The sequence below is a fragment of the Chiloscyllium punctatum genome, chromosome 17 (genome assembly GCF_047496795.1).
Source record: "Chiloscyllium punctatum isolate Juve2018m chromosome 17, sChiPun1.3, whole genome shotgun sequence".
Classification (NCBI taxonomy): domain Eukaryota; kingdom Metazoa; phylum Chordata; class Chondrichthyes; order Orectolobiformes; family Hemiscylliidae; genus Chiloscyllium; species Chiloscyllium punctatum.
This window is the reverse complement of record NC_092755.1, coordinates 103,152,055-103,160,004: the sequence shown is the minus strand read 5'-3', so window position 1 is coordinate 103,160,004 and position 7,950 is coordinate 103,152,055.

The window sequence follows — 7,950 nt, the reverse complement described above, 5'->3', positions numbered from 1 at the left end:
CAAGTGATAGACAGAATTAAGCAAACCCACAACCAATGAATCAGATCTGAGTTCTATAGTACTGCCACATCAAGTCATGATTGGTGGTGGATGATTAGACAACTCACTGGATACGGAGGTTCCACAAATATCCCCATCCTCAATGATGGAAGAGACCAGTACATCAGTGCAACAGGTAAGGCTGTAGCTTTTGCAGCAATCTGCAACCAAGAAGTGCTGAATGGATGATCCATTTCATCCTCCTCCAGTGGTCCCCAGCATTACAGATACCAGTCATTGGCCAATTTGATTCACGCCATGTGATATCAAGACACAGTTGGAGATACTGGATACAACAAGGGCTACGGACCCTGGAAACATTCCGGCAATAGTACCAAAGACTTTGCTCCAGAGCTTCCCCCCTCACCACCCTTCCCCTCCCAACCCCCACTAGCCAAGCTGTCCCAGTACAGTTGGCATCTACCCGACAATGTTGCAAATTACCAAGGTATGTTCAGTACATAAAAAACCAAATACAGCCCTTTCAGTCTACTCTCGATCATCAGTAAAATGATGGAAAGTGTCATCAACAGTGCTACCAAGCTTCACTTATTCAGCAATAACCTGCTTAGTGACACCCAGTTTGAGTTCTGCCAGGGCTACTCAGCTCCTGACTTCATTACAGCCTTGGTTCAAACATGGCCAAAAGAGCTGAATTCCAGAGGTAGGGTGAGAGTGACAGCCCTTGACACTAAGTGTGCCATTAAGGAGCCGCATTGGAATCAATGGGTATCATGTGGTTAGAGTCATACCTGGCACATAGGAAGATGGTCGCAGTTGTTGGTGATCAGTCATTTCAGTTCCTCAGAGCAGTGTCCTGGGTCCAATCATCTTCAGCTGCTTCGACAATGACCTTCCCTCTATCATAAGGTCAGAAGTGGGTTGTTCACCAATGATTGCACAATGTTCAGCACCATTTGCGGACTCCTTAAATCCAGAAGCAGTGCATGCTCAAATGCAACAAAATGAAGGCTGGAGCTGATAAGTAGCAAGTAACATTTGCACCACACAAATGCCAGGCAATGACTATCATCAATAAGAGACAAACTAACTACCACCCCTTGTTACCATCACTGAATCCCCTACTATCAACATCCTGCAGGTTATCATTGACCAGAAATCAACCGCACTCACCACATAAAGACAGTGGCTACAAGAGCAGGTCAGAGGCAAGTAATACTGCAGCAAGAAGGTGAGGTGAATTGGTCATGCTAAATTGCCCATAGTCAGGGGTGAATATGGGAATGGGTCTGGTGGGTTACTCATCGGAGGGTCGGTATGGACTTGTTGGGCCGAAGGGCTTGTTTCCATACTGTAGGTAATCTAAAAAAAAATCTAAAAAGTAACTCATCTCCAGACTCCCCAAAGTCTGTCCACCATCTACAAGGCATGAGACAGGAGTGTGATGGAATACTCCCCACTTGCCTGGATGACTACTGCCACGATAACTCTCATGAAGCTTGACACCATCCAGGACATCACAGCATGCTTGATTGGCACATTTATAAATATCCACTTCCGATGCTCAGGGGCAGCAGCGTATACTCTTGACAATTTGCGGAAATTCACCAAAGATCCTCAGACAGTACCTTCCGAACCCAGGACTACTTTCATCTAGGACAAGGACAGCAGATATATGGGAACACCTCCACCTTCAAATTCTCCTCCAAGGCACTCACCAACCTGACTTGGAAATATATTGCCGTTTCTTCATTGTCATTAGGTCAAACTCCTGGAATTCTCTCCCTAATGGCATTGTGGGTCAACCCACAGCAGGTGGGCTGTAGTTGTTCAAGAAGACAGCTCACCACTTCCTTCTCAAACTTCTTGAGTGTTGTTGGGGCTGCACTCATCCAACTTCTCAAGGCCAAGTGGGGATGAGCAATAATAATGCTGGCCAGCCAGCAACACCCACATCACCAGTGCAGCTGCGGTAAGATTTCCTGACTATTATATTCTAACCCGCTTGAAATGAGGGCCAACATTCCATTAGCCTTCCTGAATACCTGCTGCTCCTGTGTGCCAGCTTTCTGTGTTTCATGCAAAAGTCCCTTTGTTTTGCAGCTTTCTGCAATTTTTCACCATTTAAATAATATTTTTTTTTGTTCTGTCTTCTAAAATGAACTTCACATTTTCCCGCATTTAATTAAACAACCAATATCTCTTTGCAAACTGTTTGTGTCCCTCTTGCAAGTTCCTTCCCCCTAGTTTTATGTCATACACACATCTCTAGTCTCTTTCTCAGTCTTACTATGATGTAGAGGTACTGGTGTTGGACTGGTGGACCAGGTCCATCACATGACACCAGGTTATAGTCCAACAGATTTATGTGAAATCACAAGCTTTCTGAACGCTGCGTCTTCGTCAGGTGAAGTGACAAAAGAGCAGCGCTCTGAAAGCTTGTGATTTCAAACAAACCTGTTGGACTATAACATGGTGTTGTATGACTTTTGACTCAGTCTTACTAGTTAACTGCTTGAGACATTTTGTGCACAGTTCACAGTTTATGAAAAGTAAGGTAAGACAGATATGGATTAAATTTGCCTGATAAGTAGGTAACCAGTAATGCTGCCTGATGGCATTTTAAAGATTTGTAATTTTGTTCAGGTGACCTTTGTGCAGTAGGATTTTTTAATCTATTGGTAGACATGAAGCCTTCCATCTGTGAACAACACTGCTTGTGGGCATTCCATTAGATACACACAAATATACGGTCATTTAATACATTTTAGGTTTTCTTAGGGCATTTTATAATTCGAACCTATTTTTGAGATTGGCATCTGTGAAGTGCATTGTAAATTGGGAACCCTGGAACATTGCTTACACGTGTACACACAGAGGCACAGATTAATGATATTAATAAACAGCAATTCAAAACATTTCAGTAACTCATTATCAAAAAGAAATAAAATCATATTGGTTTTGTAGATACCGCCTCTTGTAGTTATTTCTGCTTCAATTAAAATATATTTAATTCAATTGTGTATCACATCAACATATTCTAATGGTGTAAGTGCTGAAACGATGATGTTTAGACTTCTCCAACATGTTATGGACTTGGCCAGACCATAATTTTGCAACTTGTTTCAGTAAGCGTACAGTGAAAATTACCTGGATTATGTTAGTGAGGTTGACTATCAGGTTTAAAACAGACAAAAAAAATTATTCACAAAATTACACGATGAAACACAAAGAATAGAATAAAGAACCCCCACAGAACTCAGTCTATCCAAACTAGACTCAAGTATGCTGTTCCGAATAACAGTCCCAATAAGCAAATTCCCTTTAAAAACCAGTAGAAAGCCAGTATAACCATACTTACAGGTTAGAGTTAGAAGGAGAGAGAGGGTTTCCACACAGCTCACTGTTGAACTCCTAACCAGTTCTGGACTGAACTAAACTGCTCAGCTAGAGAGCTGACCACTCCCCTTTCTTTATACAGGTCACTTCTAAAATATGACCACTTTTGGTCTGAAGTCTCACCTGTTTGCACATAAACAAGAAGGCCCCTCAATACCCTTTAATCTCTTTACCAAACCAGACTGTTCGGAGACCAGCCTGGTTTATTGCACCTTTTTAAAAAACAAAGACAGAGTCTCCTTGAGCCAAGGAATGGCTTTTTTAAAAAAAGGAACTAGCTTTGTGACAAACACCTTCCCAATTAACCAGTGAATTAACTTAGTGAATGCAAGTTGTCATAGAGTCATAGAGGCTTACAGAATGGAAATAAGCCCTTTGACCCAACTTGTCCATGTCATCCAGTTTTCACAATTAAACTATTTCCATTTGCCTGTGTTTGGTCCATATACCTCCATAACCATCCCATCCATTTACCTTAAAAAATGTTTCTTAAATGACAAAACTGTACTTGCCTCCACCACTACCTCTGGCAGCCTATTCCAGACATTCACCACCCAACTATGTGAAAAAACTGCCCCCCTGGACCCTCTCATCTTAAACTTATTTTTAGTTTTAGACTCCTTACCATGGGGAAAAGCTGCTGGCTATTTGCCTTACCTACGCCTCTCATGACTTTATAGACCTCTGTAAGGTCACCCCTCAGTCCCCTATGCTCCAGGTAAAAAAGTCCCAGCCTATCCAACCTCTCCTTATAACTTAAACTTTCCAATCCGGGTAGCATCCTCGCTAATCTTTTCTGTACTCTTTATAGCTTAATAATCTCATTTCAATACTAGTTTTGCCAGAAAAGCTTTCCCTAAGTTCACACTGGTTAGAGCTAAACTATTCAGTAGTTAATGTGGGAAATGGAAAAGCTTTTCCAAGGCTCCACTTTGAATTTGGAGTTATGGCACAGTTTTGGAACTCTGATCTTGATAAAGAACAAAGAAAATTTACAGCCCAGGAACAGGCCCTTCGGCCCTTCAAGCCTGAGCCGATCCAAATGTACTGTCTAAACCTGTCAGTCAATTCCTAAGCATCTGATTCCCTCTGCTCCCCACCTACTCATGCATCTGTCCAGACGCATCTTAATTGAATCTATCGTGTCTGCCTCTACCACCTCTGCTGGCAATGCATTCCAAACGCCCACCATCCTCTGTGTGAAGTACTTGCCATGTGTAGGCCCCTTAAACTTTCCACCTCTCACCTTGAAAGCATGACCTCTGGTTATTGAATTCTTCACCCTGTGAAAAAGCTTGTCTCTATCCACCCTGTCTAAACCCTTCATGATTTTGTAAACCTCAATCAGGTCCCCCTCAATCTCCTTTTTTCTAGTGAAAATAAACCTAACCTACTCAACCTCTCTTCATAGCTAGCACCTTGCATACCAGGCAACATCCTCGTAAACCTTCTCTGCACTCTCTCCAAAGCGTCCACATCCTTTTGGTAATGTGGTGACCAGAACTGTACACAATATTCTAAATGCGGTCAAACCAATTTCTTGTACAACTTTAACATGACTTGCCAGCTCTTATACTCAATACCCTGTCCAATAAAGGCAAGCATACTATATGCCTTCTTGACCACTCTATCCACCTGTGCAGCAACCTTTAGAGTACAATGGACCTGCACTCCCAGATCTCTCTGGTAAAAACAATGACTGCAGATGCTGAAAACCAAATACTGGATTAGTGGTGCTGGAAGAGCACCGCAGTTCAGGCAGCATCCAACGAGCTCCCAGATCTCTCTGCCCATCAACTTTTCCCAAGGGTCTTCCATTCATTGTATAATTCGCTCTAGAATTAGACTTGCCTAAATGCATCACCTCACATTTTACTGGATTGAAAACCATCTGCCACTTTTCTGTCCAACTCTTTAGTCTACCTATATCCTCCTGTATTCTCTGACAGTCCCTTATGCTTTCTGCTACTCTACCAATCTTTGTGTCATCTGCAAACTTGCTGATCATACCAACAGTGCCCTCTTGTAGATCATTTATGTATATTACAAACAACAGTGGCCCCAACACTGACCCCTGTGGAACATCACTGGTCACCTTTCTCCATTTCGAGAAATTCCCTTCAATTACTACTCTCTGTCTCCTGTTGCTCAACCAGTTCTTTATCCACCTAGCTAGAACACCCTGCACACCATGTGACTTCACTTTCTCCATTAGTCTACAATGGAGAATCTTACCACCGCCTTACTAAAGGTCATGTATTTGACATCAACAGCCCTTCCTTCATCTAACAACTTGGTCACTTCCTCGAAGAATTCTATTACGTTGGTAAGGCACAATCTCCCCCACACAAAACCATGTTGCCTATCACTGAGGAGCTCATTCTTTTCTAAATATAAATAGATCCTATCTCTTAGTACCCTCTCCAGCAACTTCCCCACCACCGACGTCAGGCTCACTAGTCTGTAGTTACCCGGAATATCCCTACTACCCTTCTTGGACAAGGGGACAACATAAGCTATCCTCGAGTCCTCCGGCACCTCACCTGTATTAAAGGATGCCACAAAGATACCTGGCAGGATATAAAATGACATTGAAAATGCTGACAAAATGTTCCATCTCCCAGCACAACAATTCTTCAACTTGAGGACTTCAATGATTCAAAGAAGATAAAGTAAACTTACAGGTTGACAGATCTTTAGAGATTCCTCTGGGAACATTCATGCCCCCAGCTCTATCATCTATGCCCCGTGAGGCTGCTTATATTCTAAATTCAGACTCCTTGTGCTGAAGCACGTGTGTCTGGTAAAGACACAAGAGTTCACTTCTGTTTTCATCAGCTCATGTCTATTAAGTCCTAATAGCCAAAGGAGAGGAAAAATGAATAGAGTCAGTCTCCTGTGGCTGATCACAGGTTCCGGAACAACATTTGATAGTCCCGCAATAGAATCAGATGGTCATGTTTGAACAGCAAACTGTAAACAATCCTAAAGGTGCAGTCAAATGCAAATGCAGCAAATGTCAAAAATGGAAATGTAGCCCAATGTGTTTGCGCTGGCAATTTGTACAAGTTAGTTAATTCATCCCACTCCACTCCAAAATCACAGTACCAATGCCAACCCTTTGAAATCCTATTAATCTGACAACCAGCCTCTTTTTCTGTAGGCCTGCTAATTTTTTTTTAATGTATATCCAATTCCCTTTTAGACGTTATTATGAAATTTGTACAATCCCTTCTGGAGCTTAGAAGAACGAGAGGAGATCTAATTGAGAGAAAGTGAGGACTGCAGATGCTGGAGATCATATCTAATTGAGGCATATACGGTGCTAGAGGAGATTGTCAAGGTCAATGTAGAAAGGATGTTTCCTCATATGGAAAAATCTTGAACGAGAGATCATAGTTACAGGATAAGAGGTAACAGACTTCACATAGAGATGATGAGGAATTACTTCCCTCAAATGGTTTTTAATCTGTCGAATCCATTGTCCCAAAGTACAGTGGATGCTGGGACCTTGAGTAAATTTAAGGAAGTGATAGATTTTTAATTAATCATGGGTTGAAAGGTTGTGGAGAGTGGGCAAGAAAGTGGAGTTGAGTTTGAGATGAGTCAAATGGTAGAGCACGCTCAAGGGACTGAATTGGCTGCTCCTGCTCCTGGTTCTTATGTTCTTTCATGATGTGGAGGTGCCGTCGTTGGACTGGGGTGGACAAGGTCAGAAGTTACATGATGCCGGGTTATAGTCCTTCAGGTTTATTTGAAACCACGAGCTTTTTAATAAGGTGCTGCTGTTTAATCAGGTGAAGTCTGATTACATTCCTTCAGAAAGTGTGTTCTGGATAATAACATGAGAAACAAAATATGTTGCATCATAAGAATAATAGATCAGGATGTGAAAACATGTACACGACACAGCTAGAGTAGGAAGGAAAACTCACATTTACAAGAAGTGAATGAGAAGTAGTCACAATCAGGTCAGGCAGCCATTACGGCTTGATTCTAAAATCTTCACGAGTCTTAAAATGCAACTACTTTCATCACATCTTTGGCTTCTTCATAAACAGTAGAAAGTTAGTAACTCTGGATTTATAGATATTCATTTCTAGAATTTCATTACTGGTTGTATGTTAGATGTCACAGTGTATAATGTACAAAAAGCAAAAAATCTATGTCATGAATCAATTGGGTTGCCTTGTTAATTGCATGCTTTAAACTCTCAAAGTTTCCATTCAGCTACAAACTCTCATAACTGGAGACTGAATCTACATTTATATTACTTTGTTATTTGTCATATCATAAATTTTAATCATGGCAATCTTAGCAAGTTTATTTTGGGATTACTACACAGCTGCTCTCTGTGTGATCCAGCTGCCGGAGCCAGTTTTGCCTAGTGTCTGACGAAATGTCATATAAAAACAGTTTGAGGCTGGAGTTATACATTTTCTGTCTCTCTCTGGATACCAGGACCTGAAAATACAAAGGTAAGCACGGACATCTGTGTTAATTGTGTGATTATGTTTAACAAGCTACTGCAGTGGTTTATCATTGCCTACT